Here is a 24,438-nt window from a genome sequence, read left to right on the forward strand (position 1 = left end):
CTTTGTATGGTGGGTAAATTCTAGGCCATCCTGGAAATGCTAAGCATATTAAGTATTGAATAAAGTAATAGGATTAGAGTGAGTTTACCTATCTTGTTTAAAGTCAGGAGAATATAGCAAATGTTTCCTAAGAATGTCTACAACCAGAAGATTTGAAAATACTTTGAAAGTGAATACCTATAAGCAAAGAGAAAATAGAAAAGAAACAACAGAATAAGATTCTGAAAAATAGATTCTACCACCAACTTAGACTCTTCTTTGGGATGATCCCAAATTGATGGGGTAAATGCATTCCTAACATAACCGCAAGTGTGTATTTAATCCAGTACATAGAAGTTTAACTTAAAGACCATTTAAGTTCTGAAACCTGAAGGACTCAAATCAAATGTAGCAATGACATGGGGAAAAATGGAAATTTTTATATTTACTCTACTAATTCAGCTTTTTCTACAGTCTTTCCCTAAAATATTTATTTATAAGTGTTCTTTTAAAAAATGCACGAAGCTCAAACCAATAGTTTTCTTGGGAAAGAGGGAGACGAATGTTTCACTTTACAGTACAATTTTGCCTTACTATGTATTCATGTTAGGATCGCACATGGAATGGTCTTTGAACAGAGCCTCTCATTCTCAGACACCCACCACTTACTAAAGAAGAGTTACACATGACGATGACAAACTTTGATATTATAAGTAAGTTCGAAGAAAGATATAACTTGATTTGCCAAAAGAAAGGTAGTTGCATGTGGAGTCCAAACATTTATCAATTACATAAAGTGAAGTAAATCACATGTGGGGTAAAATGGAGGGTGGATTCTTACTCTTCTGGATGCTGCTCATTCTCCAAAAGGTCTGGGTGGGCAGAGAGGCCACACAGGTGAACCTGAGCATGAGAGCATTTTAGGGATTAAAAAATTAAAGCCATATCTCCAGCTACATAAGACGAATTACATTCATAAGAACTAAGCTGGGAAGTGCTGCCAAGGAGAAGTGCTAGTGGGTCTTTAGCCTGGACTCTGATCACCTTGGTCATCCTCATTTATTCTTTTAAAAAAATATATTTTGTATTGATTTCAGAGATGAAGGGAGAGGGAGAGAGAGATAGAAACAACAATCATGAGAGAATCATAGATCAGCTGCCTCCTGCATGGCCCCCATTGGTGCCCTGACCACAGAATCGAACCGTGACCTCCTGGTTCATAGGTGTATGCTCAACCACTGAGCCACACTAGCTGGGCCTCATTTATCCTCCTATCTAATAATAGACAAACATGGTAATTGACCGTACCTTCACTACGCCTCCCATTGGCTAATCAGCATGATATGCAAATTAACCGCCAACAAAGATGACGGCTAATTTGCATACTGCAGGCAGGGTGGGACAGCGCCATCCCGCCTGCCCTGCCGCCATCCGGGCCTGCTATCTGCGACCCAGGGCGGCGGGCATCCCGTGTGCGACCCGACCCGGGGCAGTCGGGCGGGGCAGCGAAGGCTTGAAGGCGGCTCCAGCCGGAGCGAAGGCCTGGGTCCCGGGTGCCAGAGGAAAACCGGTGCCGGCAGCCAGGGGAAGGGAAAGCCTATTGCACAAATCTTTTCGTTCAACAGGCCTCTAGTTCTTTTAATAATAGTACAAGATTCTTTATTTGGGGAGCCAGCCTGGGATGGCCAAATCAGAGTCATAGTGATTGGTTGAACATGCTCATGGGCACATGACCCAGGCTAGAGCAACTGACAGTCTCTCTTGGGAATACGAATAGTGACAGGAATGACATGGTTGGAGCTGATTCATCTTAAATAGATTCTCAGTTAGTTCCTGCCCTCTGGAGCCCTGGAGTTGCCCAGCTTGCTGTCCTTTACACGGGTATTCTCTTTTTCCTGGGATTCTATGAACTACTCCAAATCCTGTCAATAGATTATTTGATTTAAGTTAACCAGACTCAGTTTCTGTTCTTGTAAACAAAGGCCCTGATGCAGTCTGGATTTACATAATGAGGAAATACATTAAGAGGTCATTTAAGCCATCTCTAGATAATTATTAGGCAGAATTAGATATGAATGATCTCAAAGAGGCAAAATCTGGCCTGGCTATGCAGAAACAGTGCATGCCACAATGTCACCTACTAAGAAACTGAACATATCTACTAAGAAATTCTTCCAAGAAGTTCTACCTTATGTCTGATTTAAAATTCTCAGTTTTTGGACTGTATCCATTTAAATGCTATTATCTCATTTCAGATTTATTAAATGCTTATTAGGTAACAAGAATTGGCAAAATGTTGATGTAGAATGATGAATAAATACATGAATGTTCATTATACTTTTTTCTCAACTTTGGGAAGTTTGAAAATTTCTGTAAGTTGTTCTTTTTAAATGTCAATCATAGGTATAACATGGTGGCAATATTGTATATAAGACAAGGTCCTACTTCAAGGACTGCATAAGGTAAAAGAAAATACAGAACTCTCGGTTGATGCAGAAAAGCTTTTGTGAGCACAGGCGTGGAATAAGGGTCCCTCATAAGGGGATGAAAACTTCAAGGAATGCAGAAACCGGTTTGGCTCAGTCTGCGGACTGAAAGGTCCCAGGTTCGATTCTGGTCAAGGGCATGTACCTTGGTTTCGGGCACATCCACAGTAGGAGGTGTGCAGGAGGCAGCTGATTCAATGTTTCTAACTCTCTATCTTTCTTTCTTCCTCTCTGTAAAAAATCAATAAAATATATTTTAAAAAAAAGAAGAAGAAAACTTCAAGGAACTTATACTGGCATGAGGGAGCCAAACAAGCACACAAATAAAGATGAGTGAACTCCGGGGGGCGGGGGTGGGGGTGGTGGTATGAGGGCTGCATGTTAGCCATTCACAAGACTCCTACTTTAATACATGTTAGAGGACATGTTGCTTTTGTTAAATCAGATTGAGTGTGGCTCAGCCAGCTGGCTGCTGGGACACCAATCATGAGAGGACAAATGGAGATAGAGAAATGGGTTTTACCAGAACACCCCTGGGCGGGGTGGAGGAGGGGGACAGGGGACATGCTCTGAGTGTATATATAAGGAATCCATTGATAAGCTGCTTGGGTTGGGGAATGAGACCTTCAAGGGACATGCTCTGGCAAGAGTAGGTGACAGATAATCTTATCTGCCTTCTAGCGTAGCTTACTGCTAAGAGCTGGCACTATTGTTGAATGACCTAGATTTGAATCCTAATTCCCTCTTTTTCCTTTTTTTTTTTTTTTAGGTTTTCAAAAAATTTTGATGTGGTAAATTATACATAACATGGAATTTACCACTTTTATACAGTTCAGTAGTGTTTAGTACATTCACATTATTGTTAACCAATCTCCAGAATTCTTTTCATCTTGCAAAACTGAAACCCTATATCCATTACACTACTCCTCACTCCCTCCTCCTCCCAGCTCCTGGCAATCACCATTCTACTTGTCTCTATAAATTTGACAATTCTAGGTGCCTCATATAAGTGGAATCATACATCACTTGTCTTTTTGTGACTGACATTTCACTTAGTATAATGTCCTCAAGGTTCGTCCAGGTTATAGCGTGTGTCAGAATTTCCTTCCCTTTTAAGGCTGAAGCAATCCACTGCGCAGAGAAACCACATTGTGTTTATCCAATTATCCATCAGTAGACACTTGGGTTGCTTCTACCTTTTGGCTATTGTGAGTAATGCTGCTGTGAGTATGGTGCAGAAATATCTCTTTGAAACCCTGCTTTCAATTCTTTCGGTTATGTTTACAAAAGTGGAATTGCTGGATCATACGGTCATGCTATTTTTAAGTTTTTGAGGAACCACTACACTGTTTTTCACAGCAGCTGCACCCTTTTACGTTCCCATCAGCAATGCATGAGTGTTCCAATTTCTCCACATCCTCGACAACACTTGTTATTTTCCTTTTTTAAAGTATTAGAGTCATCCTCACAGGGCGAGCTTGGAAGTTGGGCCACTCAAGTCTGATTTGAAAATGTAAAGCGATAGCCTGCAGCCGAGAGCACTGAAACTCCCATCGTTGGTGGAATTGGAGAGGTCGCTGCAGAAGGTCGCAGACCAGGGCCAGAGAACCCGAAAGAGCCAGTGAGAGCCATGGCTGCCCAGATGAGGGAAGTACAGTAGAGCCACACCCAGAAAACTGTGCTTAGCGAGGGCTGCTTTCTACCACAAGGATGTAGAGAAAAGGCTGGCAGAGTACAAAGAGGAAGCAAAGTTATTAAAAGAATGGAGGAATTGGTCCATAGCAAAGACGAAAGCTCCAAGGGGTAGTTTGGGTCATCTGTATCCACTGGTTACAAATATATGATGAGAAAAACCAGCAAGGGCATTCTTTTTTGAAGAGAAGAGATGTGCTAAGTGGAGAAAATGTGCTGGCAATATTGCAAAGACTTAAAAGGAGAATCTGGGTCCAACATTAGACAAAAAATATTAAAATAAAGCTATACGAAATGAGGAATGGTTTTACCAGAGAGGGAGGAAGTACTATTTTTAGAACTCCCTCAGCTGAAAGTAGTTTGTCTTATTGGAGGGAAAGTTCAATCTTTCTACAGATCAATCAAGTAACAGAAGAATGTTCAATCTCTGGCGTCTTTCATTTTTCTTTTAACTTTGCCATTCATCGTGAACATTTCCCTATTCCCAACTGATTCAGAAAACTTTCAACACTCAAATTCAGCATGTCTGATCTCAAACTAATCCTCCTCCCATGCCACCTCTTTAAAAGCGTCCCTGACCTCCATGGCTTTCCCTGCCCAGGTGAGCGGCTGCCATGCTGCCCGCCTGCCCTCTCGGATCACCTTGGCTCCTCCTCCTCTTCACTCACCCAGTGGCTGGTTTCTTCTTCTGAGCTGCTCTCTGAATCTGCCTCCTCCCTTCACTCTCAGCTGCCTCAGCTCTGATCCTTGTCCAGCCTTACCTGTAGTGTGGCAGCAACTTCCTCACCTGGGAGACTCACTTCGAGTCTCCCCTTCACCCCTCACTCCATACCCATGTCCAGCCCTCCTGAGCCCCAAGACCAGCCCACTCGCTGCTCTACAGCTAAGCAAGCCCCAAACCCACCCACAACTCCTGGTTTCCCAAAAAGTAGCCTGAAAACCTTAAAGTGGTCTTCAAGGCAAATTAACCTCCACCCCACAAACAATCACCTCTTCCAGGACTCACCATTCATGCTTTATAAAGTTACATTATTGGCAAAACAATGTTAAAATGGTGGCAAAAATTCCCCACAATTCCATCAGCTCTTTCAGTGTGTACCCATGGTACCGCTGGTCCTTGTCCATACGCTCAGTTCATGTTTACAGAGTTGCAGTAGTGATATTGGTAGGACTTGGAATCCTCCTGTCTTACTTAACATGATATCATGAACAATTTCCCATCCTCTTCCAGTCTTTTCTGATCTCCCCTCTGACTTTTGCCATTGAAAACACTGCAAAAATGCCATCCTGGGGTAAAACTATACTGATAGGCTGGTAAGTTTATATCTACAAGATACTAGTATATTCTCCATAGTTTCAATTCTGGATCAAGGGAAACACGTGCTTTGATTATTTTTATACTATGTTTTTATTGATTTCAGAGAGGAAGAGGGAGGGAGAGAGAGAGAAACATCAATGATGAGAGAAAATCATTGATCGGTTGCTCCTGCACACCCCCACTGGCGATCAAGCCCGAAACCTAGGCATGTGCCCTAACCAGGAATCAAACAGAGACCTCCTGATTTATAGGTTGACAGGACCTCCTAGTTCATAGGACGCTCAACCAATGAGCCATGTTGGCCGGGCTCTGATGATTTTTAAAAAGGAGAAATACCTGTTTTTTCACATGTTTCTTGGCTTTTTGGATTTCTCTTCCTGTGAAAGCATATTAAATTCCTTTTCCATTTTTCATTGGGTTGTGTTTTTCTTCCAAAGTTGAGGATTTTGTGTATGGTGGGTTTTAACCTGTCATTGCTGTGTGTGTGGTACTTTCCCATTACAGATCTCTCACCGCCCTCCCTTCAGTCCTCAGTCAGAAAACTAAATATCCTTTGTCATGTCACAGAATGCATCCAATTCGCTGTCTCATTGGGCACCTTGCACCATCGCCCATCTCCTCAACTGGCTATTTCCCTTCAAAATGGAGCGAGGCTTAAGTGTCTTTGCTTTAGCCTCTTAACATGAATAATGATGAATATCATGAATAATGTGGTCTGGGTGAGAAACAGTGGTGGTGTGGGCCCAGGCACTGGCATGGGCATAGGAGAGGTTGATAGATACACTTGAGTAATAATGAAGGGTTAATATAGTCAATAGATTACGTAAGAGATTAAACGTGGAGCACTGAGAGCGAAGGAGCCATAGAGATTGACCCCTGGGATTCTGGTCTAATAGCTGGAGAGGAGAGCAGATTGGGAGGGCAGTTGAGCAAAAACAAGATTAGTCTTAGACATGGCAGCTCTGAGGTACCCGAGAAACAACCCGAGGAGGTGAGATGTTAGATGCTCAGACTTGGCAGCAGATTTGGAACTAACAGCAAATAGATGGTATTCAAAGCCAGGGGAGAAAATGCCGTCCCCAGGAAAAGAGGGTAAAGAGAAAAGAAGGTGGCTGAGGCCTGCACCTGAGAGAGGAGGAGCTGATAAAGGTGTCTGAGAAGCAGTGGGTTGAGGCCAAGAGAATAAAGTATTTGAACAAGGAGAGAGCGTGAAATACTGCCCAGAAGGAGAGTGAGGTGAGGACTGAGGGCTGACTGTTGAATCTGGGAGCCCGGAAGGCACCTTACCAGGAGCAGTTTCAGTGACGTGCCCAGTGTGGGGAGTAGGTTGGACTGAGTTGGAAAATTAATGAAAGGCGAGGAAGAGGAGGCAAATCTGTCAAGAAAGTCAGTTGTGAAGTTGTGAATGAAGAGTTGAGATATAGGGGGGTGGGTAGAAAGGGTGTGGAAGAGAGAGAGAGGAGGGAGAGAGAGAGAGAGAGAGAGAGAGAGAGAGAGAGAGAGAGGTTTTGTTTTCTTAAGTAGGTGATAACTGAGCATGGCAAATGGGGTGGGGCCATGAGATGGTGCGAGGACTGGGTTCAGAGCATGAGAAAAGGGCTTGACCTGGGGCAGGAGAAGGGCCACCTTCCTTGTCACAATAGAAGGGAGCATGGAGAAGATGGTGCAGATGTAGGACGCCTGTAGATTAGATGGTAGGAAGGTGGAGGGGTCCTATCCAGTAGGAGTAGAGTTAGGGGTGCTGGGAAAGTTAAGAGGCAGGAAGGGAAGCAGGAGGAGAGAAAGATTGAGAGAGAAACATTTACAAAGTGAAATAAAGTGGCCCTTAGATTATTAAGAAGAGTGATGAAAAGGGGCATCTCACAAGATTTCAGAATACCGCCGTGGCCGGTTTGGCTCAGTGGATAGAGCGTCGGCCTGCGGACTGAAGGGTCCCGGGTTCGATTCCAGTCGGGGGCATGTACCTTGGTTGCGGGCACGTCCCCAGTGCGGGGTGTGCAGCTGATCGATGTTTCTGACTCTCTATCTCTCTCCCTTCCTCTCTGTAAAAAAAAAAAATCAATAAAATATATTTTTTTAAAAAAGAAAAGAAAAAAGAAAAAGAATGAGTAAAAAAAAATAAGAAATGGTAACTCATTTTTAAAAAAAGATTTTAGAATACCAAATATAAAAAGAAAATCTTCAAAGAGAAAAGAGAGAGAGAGAACCAGATTACCCACAAAGGAATGACAATCACATTAGCATCATCTCTCTCATCAGCAACACCAGATTCTAGAAGACAATGGAATGCCATATAAATAGTTCTGAAAGAAATCTAATTTTTGAATTCAGAAATATATACCAAGTCAAGCTACATTCAAATGGAAAGCATAAAATAAAGACATTTTCAGTCATCCAAAGATTCATAAAGTTTACACTACAGACATCCCTGAAAATTTTGTAGAACATGAATTCCAGCAAGTTAGAAAATGAGTCCATGAGAAAGATATGTGATACTAAAAACAATGACTAGCAAACAAATGGGGCCAAAGGGTGCACTTATAATAATTGCTGGCTATTTTTTTAAGGTAGTCTGAAATTCAAGTTCAAGTGATGTGAACTTGAGAGATGGTAGAGAAGAGAGGGAGAAGGGGAATGAAAGCCCAAGATGTTCTTGGTCTTGTTCAGGGGCGTGGCTACTGAAACAGAAACCAATTACCTCTGGATATTAACAGAAAAATGAGTGTTAAAAAAAGGTAAGCATAATCCTAGAAGAATAGATGATGTATAAATTCTATGTATTTTAATTCCTGTAGGGATAAAAATGTAACAAAAAGAACCCTATTAACTCAAATAAAGTAAAATATTTTTTAAAAAGAGAAAAAAAAGAAAGAACTCCATTTAGAAATAGAAAATCCCAAAGAAGATGATATAAATTGTTGTAAACCTAGGAAAGTGGAAGCGTGAATTACTAGAAAAACATAATAAACTATCTGAGTAAGGCTGTCTTCTCTTCTCCATCCTGATAAGAAGGTGTTAGGAAATATGTCTAAAATTATCTTTATTAATACATATACTAGTTACTATGACTGCATAATTAATTACCACAAAATCAGTGGCATAAAACAACCATTTATTTTGCTCATGGATTCCATGGGGGAGGAACTGCGACAGAGTCCAGTGGAGACGGCCTGTCTTTGCTCCTGATGTTTGCGGCTTGGGTTGGAAGACTCAAAAGCTGGCTCCCTCGCGTGTCTGGCAGTTGGAGCTGGCTGTTGACTGGGGGCCTCCTTTCCTCTCGATGTGGACTGGGCTTCCTCACAACATGGTGGCTGGGTTCCAAGGGAAGCATCCCAACAGAAAAGGAGCCAAGTAGAAGCTGGAAGTCACACAGCATCACTTTATTCTGTTTGTGAGTCACTAAGGCCGCTCATATTCCAGAGGAGGAGAATCGAGCTCCATCTTTTGGGAGAGAAGAGTCAAAGAATTTATGGACATATTTTAAAAACATCATAATAACCAAGTGGAAATATCTACAATAAAACTAAAACATTCAAACTTGAATTCTACAGCAAAACATGATAATATGTTAAACAAAGATAATTGACAGACAGACTTTTAAACAATATTAGTCTTAGTGATTTGTTGTTTTGTTGTTAAACAACCCTTTGTTAAGTTTTGTAAGTTTCCTTTTTTCTAGCTCTCACATCATGTCAATCTATCAGTATTACAGCAAGAAAATCTAGCTACTTGCTGTTTACAAAAGATATGAACAAAACAAAATCAAAGAATAAATTTAAAGGATTGAAAGTTTTTAAAAGGATTATATATATATATATATATATATACACACACACACACACACACACACACACACACACACACACACCAGATATCCTAAGAAATATAACTCAGGATGAAAACATTAAGGCATTTCAAATTCACTAACCTTATATGTAATCAAGCAAATAAAAGTTAAAACAATGAGATATCAAACAAACAAGATTTAAAAGAGCTAATGATGTCCATTGTTTGCATGGGTGTAGGAAGAGAATATGCATTCACTATTGGTGGGTGTGTGCAATTGTACAGCCTTATAAGGACAATTTGCAGTATCTGTCAAATTTAAATCCCATACACTTTGGTCCAACAATTCCACCATTATGTATTCAGCCTACATACATCTTTACTAATGCATTACTATGTAAATACTATGCAGTATTTTTTAAAGGGAGATTCATATATAATGATATGGACAGACTTTCAAAAACACAATATTAAGTGAAAAAAGTAAGCAGGAAAACAATACATATAATACAGCATGAAGCCCTCTTATTTTTTAAATTACATGACTAAATTATATATCTACATCTTGTTCATGTTCATACATATGCAAATGCAGACAAAAGTGTGAAGAAAGATTTACACTAAACTGATAACAGTGACTTCCTCTCAGGACTGCAGTAGAATTAGAGGTTTGGAATAAGATGGTAATTTAAACTTTTCCCTCTACACCCTGCTATATTTTGGATTTCTTAAAAGCAAAATATACATATACTAGAGGCCCAGTGCACAAAAATTTGCGCACTTGGGGGGGGGGGTCCCTCAGCCTGGCCTGTGCCCTCTCGCAGTCTGGGACCCCTCGGGAGATGTCCACCTGCTGGTGGCTTAGGCCCGTTCCCCGGGGGATTGGGCCTAAGATGGCAATCAGACATCCCTCTGGCAGCCCGGGAGCTCTCGGGGGATGTCCACTTGCCAGCGGGGAGCAGGCCTAAGCTGCAGTCTGACATCCTTAGTGCTGCTGAGGAGGTGGGAGAGGCTCCCACCACCACTGCTGTACTGGCAGCCATCAGCCTGGCTTGTGGCTGAGCAGAGCTCCCCCTGTGGGAGCGCACTGACCACCAGGGGGCAGCTCCTGCATTGAGCATCTGCCCCCTGGTGGTCAGTGTGTGTCATAATCACCAGTCATTCCCAGTCTTTCTGCTGTTAGGGTCAGTTTGCATATTACCCTTTTTATTATATAGGATAGAGGCCTGGTGCATTGGTGGGGGCCGGCTGGTTTGCCCTTCAGGGTGGGGGTCCCCACTGGGGTGCCATTGGGGTGCCTGGCCAGCCTGGGTGAGGGGCTGATGGCTGTTTGCAGCTGGTCGCACCCCCTCAGGGTGGGGATCCCCACTGGGGTGCCTGGCCAGCCTGTGTGAGGGGTTGATAGCTGTTTGCAGGCTGGTCAAGCCCCCCTAGCCCCCCAGTGGGGACCCTCACCCCATGGAGGTTTGGCCAGCCTGGGTGAGGGGCTGATGGTTGTTTTCAGGCTGGCCACACCCCCTTTAGGGTGGGGGTCCCCACTGGGTGCCTGGCCAGTCTGGGTGAGGGGCTAAGGGCCGTTTTCAGGCTGGCCAAGCCTCCCCGGCAACGAAAGCTCCCAGCCTCTCCTTTTTTTCTTCTGGGATTTATTTACCTTCTATAATTGAAACTTTGTAACCTGGAGTGGAGCTCAGAGCCAGCCAGGGCTTGGCTTCCTCCATCGCCAGGGGCAACCCAAGGCTCCAGCTCTGTGGCCACGGCCGGCTGAAAGCAGGTATCTGGGGTTTATTTACCTTCTATAATTGAAACTTTGTTGCTTTCAGTGTAGCTTAGAGCAGGCCGTGGCAGGCGGGGAACCTTGGCTTCCTCCATCACTGGAGCAAGCAAGCTTCCTGTTCGCTGCAGCTCCGTGGCTGCCGGCCGCCATCTTGGTTGGTGGTTAATTTGCATATCTCGCTGATTAGCCAATGGGAGGCGTAGCAAAGGTATGGTCAATTACCATGTTTGTCTATTATTAGGTAAGATTAACTGCATAATTTAAAAAATTAAAAATAAAATGAAAGTTTTTTCTTGTTTTGTAATTTTATTGGTAACTGCTTTATTGAGATATAATTCCTATATCATACAATTCATACATTTAAAGTATACAGTTTAACGATTTTTTTGCATATTCACAGTTATACAGCCATCATCAAAATCAATTCAGAGCATTATCTTCACTCTCAAAAAAAACATGTACCACCTGGCCAGTGTGGCTAAGTGGTTGAGCATCAACCTATGAATCAGGAGGTTATAGTTCAATTCCTGGTCTGGGCACATGCCCAGGTTGCAGGCTCAATCCCCAGTAGGGGTGGTGCAGGAGGCAGCTGATCAATGATTCTCTCTCATTATTGATGTTTCTATGTCTTTTTCTCGCTCTCCCTTCCTCTCTGAAATCAATGAAAATATATTTTTTTAAATGGCCATGTACCCTTTAGTTACCCCTCATCCTCCCATGCCCCCAGTCCTAGTCAACCATTAATCTACTTTATGTCTCCATAGATGTGCCTATTCAGGCACTTCATATAAGTGGAATCACATATGTCATTTTTGTAACTGGCTTCTTTCACTTGGCATGTTTTCAAGGTTCATCTGTATTGTAACATGTATCAGTACTCCATTCCTTTTTATGGCCAAATGATATCCCATTTATGGATACACCACATTCTACTAGTATTTATCCATTCTGCATGTCGCAGGCATTTGGGTTGGTACCACCTTTTGGTTACCATAAATAATGCTATTGAAAACATTCATGTATAAGTTTTTGTGTGGACTTATGTTTTCATTTCTCTTATGTATATACCAAAGTGTGGAATTGTTGACCTATGTTTAATTTCTTGAGGAATTGCCGGACTGTTTGCCAAAGTGGCTGAAAATTTTACATTCCCACCAGAAGTGCATGAGTGTTCCAATTTCTCAACATCCTCACAATATTTATCATGTCTTTTTTTATTATAGCCATTCTCGTGGGTGTGATGTGGTATCTCATTGTGGTTTTGTATATCTCTGGTGATTAATGATGTTGAGCATCTTTTCATGTACTCATTGGCCATTTGTATAGCCTCTTTGGAGAAATGTTTATTTAGATCCTTAGCCCATTTTAATAGGATTAATTTCATTGTTGGGTTATAAGAGTTTTTTATATATTCTAGATACAAGCCCCTTATCCGATTTATGATTTGCAAATATTTTCTACCATTTTGTAGGTTGTCCTTTCACTGTCTTAATAGCATTATTTGAAGAACAAAACTTTTAAATTTTGATAAAGTCAAATTTATCCATTTTCCCTTTGTTGCTTGTGCTTTTGGTATCATATTTAAGAAATCATTGCCTAATCAAAGGTCACAAAGGTTTACCCCTTTGTTTCTTCTTTGGAGAAATGTCTATTCATGTCCTTTGCTCTTTTTGTTTGTTTCCTCTGCTCATACTTAATTGGATTGTTTTCTTTTAATTTTTTAATTTTTATTAAATTATAGTTGGTATATAATATTATATTAGTTTCAGTTGTACAACATTTATATACCTTACAATGTGATACCCCAATAAGTCTTGTAATCATCTGCCACTATACAAAGTTATTAAGATATTGACCATATTCCCTGTGCTTACATCCCAGAGATAGCATGTTAAGTAAAATAAGTCAGACAGAAAAAGACAAGCATTTCATTTCACTTACATATGTAATTTAAAAGAAATAAAATGGATTATTTGATTTCTTGATGTTGAGTTGTATGAGTCTTTTATATATTATAGATATTAGACCCTTTCACATATATCATTTGCAAATGTATTTTCCCATTCAGTAGGTTGACTTTTCATTTTGTTGATGATTTCCTTTACTTTTTAATTTGATATAGTCCCATTTATTTATTTTTGCTTTTGTTGTTCTTGTCTGAGGAGACATATCTAAAAAAAATCATTGCTGCCCTAACCGGTTTGGCTCAGTGGATAGAGCGTCAGCCTGCGGACTGAAGGGTCCCAGGTTCAATTCTGGTCAAGGGCATGTACCTTGGTTTCGGGCACATCCCCAGTAGAAGGTGTGCAGGAGGCAGCTGATCAATGTTTCTCTCTCATCGATGTTTCTAACTCTCTATCCTTCTCCCTCCTCTCTGTAAAAATTCAATAAAATATATTTTTAAAAAAACACAATAAAAAAAATCATTGCTAAGACCGATGTCAAAGAGTTTACTGCCTATGTTTTCTTCTAGCAGTTTTTTTGGGGGGTTGTTTGTTTGTTTTTTAATCATCACCAGAGGATATTTTTTCCATTGATTTTTAGACAGAGTGGAAGGGAGGGGGGAGAGAAAAAAACATCGATGTGAGAGAGACACATTGATTGGTTGCCTCTTGCATGCGCCCCAACCGGGGCCAGAGATTGAACTTGCAATCCAGGTACATGCCCTTGACCAGAATTGAACCCATGACTCTTCAGTGCACAGGCTGACACTCTAACCACTCAGCCACGCCGGCCAGGGCACTTTTAGATGTTTTATGGTTTCAGGTCTTATATTTAAGTCTTTGATCCTTTTTGAGTTAATATTTGTATATGATATGAGATAGGGGTCCAACTTCATTCTTTTGCATATAAATATCCACTTGTCCCAGCACCATTTATTGAAGAGACTATTCTTTCCCCCACTGAATAGTGTTGGCACTCTTCTCAAAAACACCAATGTACCATAGATATAAAGCTTTGTTTCTGGGCCACCAATTTTATTCTGTTGATCCATATATCTATCCTATACCAGGATCACACTGTCTCAATTACTTTTCATTTGTAGAAAGTTTTGAAATCAGAAAGTGTTTGCTATTCTGGGTTCCTTGAATTTCATATGAATTTAGGATCGGTATGTCAATTTCTACAAAGTAGCCCGCTGAGTTTCTTACAGGGATTGCATTGAATAAAATGAACCTTTAAATGGTAGATATTATTATGCTTCTGTTATTGTTCTATGGGAAACGATAATAAAGTAGCATTCACCAAGCGGTTTCATCAACTCAACTTTGAGAGTTCATAGATGTCAGTTGTGTCATCATCTGGATTCTGAGTTGCCAAATTCTCACTATAGTGCTTCCTATGGGACCTTTTAAAACCATGCTTCCTTCTCTGTCCCTGTTCTACTCTTCCAGGTCAGGCAGCCAGCATTTCTAATCTACTTACTGAAGCATCTTCCAGAAGTCACTCCAGTCTCCTCTAAACCTTATCGAACTTGAAGTCAGGATCATCTCTCTAAAGCCCAAACATGACCTTATCTCTTCCTTTTGAAAAACATTTCAATAACTATTCATGTCCATCATGATAAAGTTAAAATTTCTTAGCAAATTTATAAGGCTCTTTTAAGTCTCACTTCTACTCACCTGCTGTTACCTCCTATCCCTCCTCAGTAGTACAACCCAACCCTGGAGTTCAGGCATGCCCGAAGTCTACAGTCCTGAACACACCAGGCACTTCAGTGCCTCTGCACACATGTGACCTTTGTCTGGAATGTCTTCCCTTCTCATTTCTCTGGAAACTTGGATTCGTCTTTGAAGACTTGGCTCAAACATCATTTCCATTCTTTTGTTGATGTGATGATGATGATGATGATGATGATAGAACAGGCATTGAATTAAAATTTAAACCATAAGAAGTAATTAAAATAAATCTCATACTCTCAACTTCCAGTTTTGTTCTATCAGTTTTTCTTTATATATTATTAGGTGCATGCACATTTATGATTATTATATCTTCATAATATACTGTCTCTTTTTATCATTATGAAACATCCTCTTTTCCGGTGAGACTCTTTGCCTTGAATACTATTTTACTGATATTTTTATCGCCACTCTAGCCTTCTTATGCTTAAGGTTTACATGATATTCCTTTTCTCATCTACTGAGGAGACAGCATATAATTGGGCCTTGCATTTTTTTAAATCCTCACCCAAGGACATGCTTATTGATTTTAGAGAGCAGGGAAGAGAGAGAGAGAACATCGACGTGAGAAAGAAACATCAACCAGTTGCCTTCCTGTAGGTGCCCTGACCAGGGATCAAAACCGAAACCTAGATATGTGCCTGACTGGGAATCGAACCCACAACCTTTCAGTGTACGGGACGATGTTCCAACCAACTGAGCCACACCGGCCAGGGTTGGGCCTTGCATTTTTATCCATTCTGTCAACCTCTTCCTCCAATTAGAATATGAGTCCTTTTCATTTAATATAATTATTTATATAGTTAGATTTAAGCCTATAATATTACTACTTGTTTTTCCCTTCTGTTATTTTTTCTGCTTCTCTTCCTTCCTTTTAATTAACTGAATGTTTTATGATTCAATTTAATTTTTCTATTGGCTTTGTAGCTATCTCTTTGCCTTATATTTTATTGCCCCAGGGTTACAATATACATCCATAACTTTTCATACTGCTAAGAGTTTATATTGCAACACTCCACATAAATTGTAGAAAGCTCGCAACTACATAAGTTCATTTATATTGCTTGGGCTCCTGTCTCCTTTCTTGGATTCCCCTCCCCACTTTCCAGTGACTGTGGTTGCCCTGAGCTGTGTCCTCTGGTTCATCAAGCCAATAGTATTGCAGATTTTTCTGCCAGAATTTTAGCTGCCCTACATGCACAGACTGGGGCCTGCCTTCGGGCTAAATACTACTTCAGAAGAAAGAAATTTACTCTGCGATGTCCTTTTCTTCCAAATGTCAACTTCCCACCAGTATCTGCCTGCTTGTTTTTCATTCTACAGTATCTCCAGGTAGCTGATTTTAAGATTTTTGTCTAGAGTTTATGGTTGGATTTATTATTAGATATTTATGAATTTATTCTAAAGAAGTCTATGGCCAGAAAGAAAATAGCTAGGATTCCTTGATCCTGTTGTTAATGGGGTTTTTATTTTTATTCCATACAATAAGGAATTTTCTAACTCCCCACATTAGTCTTACTTTGTTTCCTTACTGGGAGAACTAAGCCTCAACATTGATCCAAGTGCTATTCATGGGTTATTCTATTTAATCCTCACAACTCCTCTGTGGGGAAGATGGCCTTATTATCCCCGTTTTACAGATGAGAAAACTGAGCAGGAGAGGTGAAGCTACATATCAAAGTCACTGTGCATGGATGGTATTCAAATGGGTAGCTCACTCCACAGCCTGTTTTCTTTCTTGATCTGGCTAGGAGACCTGGCTTGCAAAGAAGGCAAGGAATCAGGACCAAGGCCGTAGCTGCAGAGAGAAGGTGGAAGGAGACATCTGTGACTTTTATCTTGGCCTAGTTCTCATTAGGCATCCCAGTCAAAGGCCTATCCCAGGTAGGCATAACCGACAAAACCCACTCTAACTACAGAGAATTAAGTCGAAGAAGAGCTCACGAGGATGGTAGGAAGTTGGGAGGACCAGAGGATCCACGTGGAGGCCATGTGGCTGCTTACAATGCTCACAGCACCCCAGACACTGACCTGCCCTTCGCCTCTCTCGCTCATGCCCTGATGGCTCTCACCAGTGTGTGTGTCAGATCCTCGTCTCTCACCCATGCCTCGTGCCAGCTGTGAGGGAGGCTGTGAGAGAGCGTTTCTGGTGGGACATCCCTGGACGGTGGAAGGGTGTTCAAATGGTGCCGGGCAACCAAAGACTTCAATCGATGTGCACATTCCATGTCAATGAGCCACTGGGCAGATCCCGTGTGACCTGCTTTTCTCATAATAATCTCTCCCAGCCAGAGGCCAGGACAACCCCTTCCTCTGCTGCCTGACTTCAAGTTTCCCCCGTTCAGAGAAAGCCAAGCTCTGTAAGCAGACAGTTTTATAGGAGCATGACTCATGCTGGTTTTCGTTTAACTGTTATTGCACCTTGGCGATGATTAGATGACTGCATGTGGAATGTAAGCTAGATTTTCTGATCAATTATAATAAAAATTGGATTCTAGAGATATGCTTGTTGAAACTCTCAGTTTGTTCAGCATCACCTCCAACTGCTGGCCAAGTAGACAAGGGTTTTATAACAGCGCTTCCCTGGTTCCCAGGACTCTGCACTGGGATCTGGGCCGTGGGGGGTTATCTAGCCAAAAGGGAGTGTCTGGCAGCTTAGTGGGTTATGTGCTTTCCAAGTGACCTTTGGAATTTTGACTGAAAATGGTAGAGACGGAACCAATTGGAGGGATGTGAAAGGGGATAACCCTGCCCTGCCCGAAGTCCCTGAACTGCTAGATCAATATGGACAGGAAACTCAATTCCATATTTGAGGGAAATGGGCTCATGTTGTATAAGAGTTTTACAGGAACTGACTGGCTTACAAATTTTATTGGAGATAACAATGAAAAAAACAGTGTTGTTTGGGTTTTTATGATTATTTAATTCTGTTCAATTATATAAAAACTAAACTCCCTTCTCATTATCCTAAGGCTAGTGTTTTCAGGGTACATTTAGCAATCATATGTTTTGGAATTTTTGGAGCAACCCCCAATTCCTTATTTAATTATTTTTAATCCTTTTAATATATCTTAATGTATAATTTAAAATTTTATAAAAATTGTATTTATTGATTGATTTTAGAGAGAGAGGGAGTGAGAGAAAGAAACATCGATTTGTTGTTCCACTCATTCAGGCAGCCGTTGGTTGATTCCTGCATGTTCCCTGACTGGGGATCGAATCTGCAACCTTGCCATATCAGGATGACACTCCAACCAACTGAACTACCCAGCCAGGGCTATAATAAAATTTTCTGACCCACTTGCAAGTCCTCTAGTTTCCCTGTTTATGTGTCCCTCTGAGATGTTCTAGGCAGAGATAAGCATGTAGGTAGAGCCTCCCCCTTATTACAAAAATGGAAAAGTACTCTGCACTGTATATGTGTGTGTGTGTGTGTGTGTGTATGTATATATATCAGAGCTCTTTTCATATGTGTTCACACAGATTTTTCCCCTCCTGTTTAACAGAAACACAAAGGATTATTAACCAACTATCTCATGGTTATTTAACTAATCTTCTATTAATAGACAGACATTCCATTGTTTCCAGTCTTTTGCAATTATAAACAATGTTTTGGTCAATATCCCTGTATGGACCCCTCCATGTACATATGAGAGCTTCTGGGATTAAATTTCTATAAATGGAATTTCTGGTGAAAGGCAAATCCACCTTTAAATTAGACAGGTATTGCTAAAATGCCCTCCAAAGAGGATGCTTCAGTATACCCGACCTGTTTGCTGTACCTATTTATCAGGACGGCACATTACCAAAGGTTTTCATCTTGATCTGTCAGATTAGTTTAGTTTTAATTTGTATATCTTTTATTCAGAGTCTTAGCACTTTTAAACATGTTTAAAATCATTTGCATTTACTATCGGTTAAAATAAACTGTGTACACCCACTTTCTTTTGAATTATGATTCTTTTTCACATTGATTTGTAGTTCTTTATATATAAATAAATGAGCTTTTCTCATTTAAAATAAAGATGACTTGTTATCTGTAGAACAGAATGTGATTTAGTGTCTATAACTAGGTATGGTTCCCATATGAGCAAATTCAAATCCACAAATCAGAAAACTATTCATTCTTAGACCATGTTTCCAGATTTTTTAATTTAAAAAATATGGTCATTAAAAAGTATTTTGAAGTTATTTACAAAGCTATGGAATCTATTGTAACATTATATATTTGTAGAGTACATTAAGGTGACTTTAAAGCATTTTATAGTTTATAAAACTATAAAAATTATAAAACTATAAATTTAATGTGATTTAAAATATTTTTATAGTTTATAAAGCTATAAAAGTAATAAACACATACTTGTCTGTTTAAAAAGTCCAATATACGCCCTAGCCGGGTGCTCAATTGGTTGGAGCCTTGTCCCGTACACCAAAGGGTTATGGGTTCAATTCCAGGTCAGGGCACATACCTAGGTTTTGGGTTTGATCCCCAGTCAGGGCACATGCAGGAGGCAGCTGATAGATGTTTCTCTCTCCCTTCCTCTCTCTCTTAAAATCAATAAAAACATATCCTCGGGTGAAGATTAAAAAGAAAAGTGCAATATACGTAAGTGTATACATTTAAAGTGCAAGGTTTCTGCCTTCCTACATGGGCAGCACCATTGTTCACAGTTCGGTGTGTATTACTCCTAACTTTTTTCTATACACCCATAATATATATTTTAAAAATCCGTTCTCAAAAAGTGGGAGCTGCATGTTGTTCTGCAAGTTGCCTTTTTTTCCGTTAAGGCTTTATCCTGGAAGTCAAGAATGGTACATTAGCAATTCTGTTTGTTAACTCTATAAGCTGACAGTCTATTAGCACAGACCATAGCGGGACCTGATATTAGTTTCCTTTGGGAGGAATCGAACAGGCTGGAACAGATAAGGAGTCTGGAAACATAGGCAGCCCGCTGTGGGCAACTTGTTTCTCCTGTAGCTCCAGTGTCTGCACTCAGGGAATGTTTTACACACAGTGTGGTGGGCATGAGACCGGGGAACAGTACAATCACAAGGAAAGAGGGCTAGAACTGAGCCCTCTATGAGCCAGCACCCAAAGACTCTTGCTTTGATTTGCAATTTGGTTTCTTGCCTTCTTTAAGTTTTATTTGTTTGTTGTTTTTTAAGATGCACCTTGAGGCATAAATCCTTGGAATCAGCAAAGAGAAGGAATGGGATCCAAATGGTTGGTGCACAAAAGTGGGCCAGGAGCCCGGCCCCACCTCTTGAGCAGTAGGGTTGTGAGGTCTACATGCTGGGGCGGCCACTGCCTCCCACGTGAGCCTGCAGGAGGCAGCCCTGTTCTCCCAGGTGGATCTGATGCCTCGTGTCCAAGGACTAAGTCTTCCTCTCCTGGGCACCCTCCCAGCAGTGCCCTACAGATAGGGATGCTCTGGAGCCAAGGTGGGAGGAGAGGGGGTTCCAGGGCTGTCTTGTCTGGCTGAGAAGTTGTCGCTACACAAACGAGCCCCATTCAGGAGGCCTCCACTCACCTAGCCTTGTGTCCTGGCTGGGCTGCACCTCTCCAGAGAAAGAGGCCCGTTTCCTCCTGACAAAGGCACTTTCTGCTCAGCCAAGCCCCAGGGGTCCGCATCTGCCTGAGGGGCTTCTTTCCAGTTAGCCAGGAGGCACTGTGTAGACCCTCCAGGCCCTGGCAGTATTGCCACGCATGGCTTCAGAGGCTCCTGATACCCAGGGGGTTGGGTGTTCCCCAGCATCCTTTGGGGCCACCCTTGAGCACCCCTCCTAGGCTTGGGAAGAAGTTGAGTTCTGGGAGGATGGCCGGGTAAGGGTTTTCTTGAATAGAATCCATTCCTGTCCAGTCAACAAATATTTGAGGCCCTACCATATGCCAAGGCCTGTTCAAGCTCTGGAAATAGGCGGAACAGGACAGACAAGGTCCTGTCTGTGGAGCTGGCATTCTGGTGTGGGAAACAGACAGGGAACAAGTTAAAGAAGTAAACAAGACCATTTTCCAGAGAGTGCTATGAGGAAAATGAAACACACAATGGCCTAAGGAGTGGGGGAGGGGTGGCTAGTGTGCAATTCATACCTGAGAGGAACCTCTTCAAGAAGGGGAGACTCAAATGACAGGAAGAAGGAGTCAGGCCAACATTTCGGAAGAACATTCCAGGGAGCCAGCACAGCAAACTGAAGCACCCTGAGGCTGGGAGACACTAGGTTCTGCAAAGAGCATAGTTGGGAGCCAAGAAGAGTCTGAGGAGTAAGAAGAGGTGAGGGCCAAATCATGCAGGCCTTGTGGCCAGGTTGAGACATCACCCGTCTTCTTCCACATGCAGTGGGAGGTCACAGGAAGTTGAAGTAGGTGAGTGACATGATCCCAGCACATGTTCAACAGGTAACTCAGGCTGCTTTGTGGAGGTGCTTGGGGGAGGGGGGAGGCAAGGAGGACTGCAGGGACACTGGTTAGAGGCTGCTGCAGTAGTCCAGGCGAGAGAGCATGGTGGCTGGAACTAGGATATCTGTGGAGAGATGGAGAGAAGGGATGAATTGGGGGTATAGGTTTGAAATTATTGCTGACACTTCCTCCAAAAGAAGCAGGGCCATGGGCCCCCAGACAAGGCCGGAAGCAGTGGTGTCACTGTTCTCCTGCTTGCACTGAATGAGAGCTGGCCCTGCCAGGGCACTGAGACCCTGCCCAGCAGACCCTCATACCACCCTTAGACTCAGGGACCCCCACAGTAGAGGACCCCCTTCATGCTTTCCTCTGGCCCTTCCCTTCCCTTGAAGTGAAGAGCTTATAAGGCCAAGGAACTTCCTGCTCAAACAGCCCCGAGGCAGCTGCCTGGGCCTACATGGGCCATGTTACCAGGCACTTGGCAGTGTGCACACCCCTGGCCCAAGAGGAGATGGGAGGGGGGCAGTTTCCAGTATGGGCAGTATTGGAGCCGTGTGCTGGGAATCCACACCCACCTGACTAAGGAACCTTCTGGCGGGGGCAGCCCCAGGGGTGGATCACAGTGCTCCCCTGCTAAAAGCTGCTTGGCAGAAGCCTGTGAGGTAGGTTCTCCCCTCACCTGGAGTGGCCTTGGCCAGAGACCCAGCTCCATCTTCGGATACAGCCTTATCTAGGCCCCTCCCTGGCAATCCCTGCACTCCAGCCGGGCAAACATCTTGTCCTTTGTTACCAGAACATGCCATGCACTCATAGCCTCTCCACCTTTGCACCTGCCATTCTGTCCACCTATCCTTCTAGCTAATTCCTGTTCATCCTTCAAAGTGCAGCTCAAAGGTCCACGGCTCCATGAAGCCCTCTCTGGCCTCCTTAGTCAGCTCCGGCTGCCATGACAAAGTGCCACACATTGGGTGGCTTAAATAACAGAAATTAATTTTCTCACAGTTCTGGAGGCTGGAAGTGGGAGGTCAATGTGCCAGGATGGTTGGGTTTCGGTGAGGGCTCTGTTCTCTGACCTGCAGACACCGCCTTCTCCCTGTGTCCTCACACGGGTGCCAGTGCATGTGCCTTTGGGGCAGGGGTGGGGGGGAGCTCTCCCTCTCTTCTCCTTGCAAGGCCACCAATCCTATCCGATTAGGACACCACCCTTATGACCCCATTTAACCTTAATCACCTCGTTAAAAAATACTATCTCTGGATATAACACATTGGGGGTTAGGACTTCAACATATGAATGTGGGGAGGGGGGCACACAATTTAGCCCATAGCACCTCCCCAAACAAAATCTGTTGATCCCTCCTCCAGAGCCCCGCATTCACCAGGGCAGGGTGTCCTATTATCAATCACATGGTACATCAATCCTTCATCCCCATGTGTGTCTAACAGACCTTTGATGAATTAATGTACGACATCCCTCTGCCCAGGCCCATTCCCTGCTCTTTCGGTGACACCTCCTCTGTGAGGAGGCCCTTCTCTCCGCGCAGACTGTGTGATGGCCTGTCTGTCCCCCCAACCCCAAGAGGGCAGAGGCCACTTCTCACTCATCTCTGGGCAATAAGCACCTTGCACAGAGCTGGCCTTGTGGGAGAATTCTGGTTCTGCTGTGGAAGGACCTGGGACCCTGGGTGTGGGCCCCTTGGGTGCCTCTCTCACCCCCACACACCCTATTAACAAAGCCTGATTCCACTGCTCCCCCAGCCCTGGGAGCCTCTGGCCCTGGCAGGAAACCAGGTGTAGACGCTGTGAACAGGATACTTCCAGGAGCCTTTTCCTTGCTCCTACCCTGGGACTGCCATCGTTCATGGCAATGCGGACAAACTGAAAATCCCACTCCGAGTTCTCTGCAGGCTCCACAGGTGCTGGTGTGTAAATGGGTCCTGCATCTGGCCAAGAGAGCAGCTCCTCGGCTCACACAGGTTATTTATTTAATGTATCTAGTTTTACTCCCTGTCCAAAAATATCAAGCTAAAAATACTTTGTGTCTGAGGTCTGGACTAAAAAAAATGAAGTAGTTGGGTCATTAATCATTGAAAATATGTTGAATAGGAACTTGATTAAAGCACAAATTGCTTCTTTACTGTGACCACAGTGGAAACCAGGCCGTGTTTTTGGCGCTGGCCTTGAGGGCTCCTGGGAGGGTTGGGGCGCCTTGCCAAGCCCTGGAAGGCCGCTGCCTGGGAGGGGGTCTTGAAAGCCCAGTGGGGCACTTCTCAGGCAGGCCCACCTCCAACCAACACCCAGGCAGCATCAGACCTGAGAGCACTAAGTCGAAAGGGCGGGGGGAGAGGGGTAGTGGCAGGAGCGACTTTCGGCCCCATGAGGCCCCCTGCGAGCCCTCCTGTCCCCACGATCCCCACATAGAAGGCGCGAGGCTCCACGTGGCTGGGGAGGCGCGCGGCCATAAACCCCTTCAGCGGGCAGCAGTGAGTGCGGAGGCGGCGCAGCGCCCAGAGGGCAGCAGCCCTGGCCGCCTGGCTCCCCAGGATCTCGGGGAACTCCGCCCTGCAAACCACCCAGCGAGGTTCTCCCTGGGCGCTCCCTCGACACCTCTGCGCCCGCCTTGGAGCCCACCCGAACAGGGATTCGGGGAGAGGCCAACGGATTCCAGCCCGTTGACAGCCAGCCCGCTTCGGGATCCCCGTTCCGGAGGCAAGTTCGCCTCCCCCTTCAGAGCGCTCCCCTCGTCCCGGTACCCCAGCCCCGGAATCCAGCTCCGCCCGTCGCACAGGGAAAAATTGGCGGCCCCACGCGGGGTAGCCGAGCCAGCCCCGCGCGCTTAGCAACCCTAGCGCTCCGGCTAGGAGAAATAATTAAAAAGAAAAAGTTTTCCAGCCCAGGCGGTCAGACCGGACAAGTCCACCAGGCTCCCTGGCCGCGGCCGCCTCCCCTTCCCTCTGCTCCCCGCGGGGTCCTAGTGCCCGGCGCCGCGGAGCCCGTGACACCCCGAAGTACTGCCAGAGGCAGAGCAGGGAGAGGTACCACACGGAATCTGCGGGGTCGCCTGGTGATCAGAGATAAAGACGCTCAATCACCGCGCTCCGGGCCTCTCCACACAGTGGTGTGCCCTGGGCCGTATCTTCAAAACTGTTCTCTGCCTCCCACCCCCACCCCGGCTCCTTCTCCACGTCGCCGCCTTCCAGAAACCCCGATCCCGGACAAGACTGGTTCTAGCTTTTAAAGCGAGCCGGCGCCACAGTAGCTCGGAGACCAAGACTTGCACTCCACCAACCCCCTGCGCGGCGGCCGGGTGCTGCTGGAATGCCGGCCTT

At 43.8% G+C, this 24,438-nt stretch overlaps 1 long non-coding RNA gene across 1 annotated transcript; it reads right to left on the minus strand.

The window, feature by feature from the left end:
- Window positions 1-19,577: 19,577 nt before the first annotated feature.
- LOC106698343 lies at window positions 19,578-23,876 on the minus strand. The gene is made up of 3 exons (XR_001349657.2): window positions 23,741-23,876; window positions 20,807-21,236; window positions 19,578-20,675 (listed from the first exon to the last, which is right to left on the minus strand). It is a non-coding gene; the product is annotated as an uncharacterized LOC106698343 (long non-coding RNA).
- Window positions 23,877-24,438: the final 562 nt, after the last annotated feature.

This window comes from Myotis lucifugus, unplaced genomic scaffold, assembly GCF_000147115.1.
Source record: "Myotis lucifugus unplaced genomic scaffold, Myoluc2.0 scaffold_164, whole genome shotgun sequence".
Lineage (NCBI taxonomy): Eukaryota > Metazoa > Chordata > Mammalia > Chiroptera > Vespertilionidae > Myotis > Myotis lucifugus.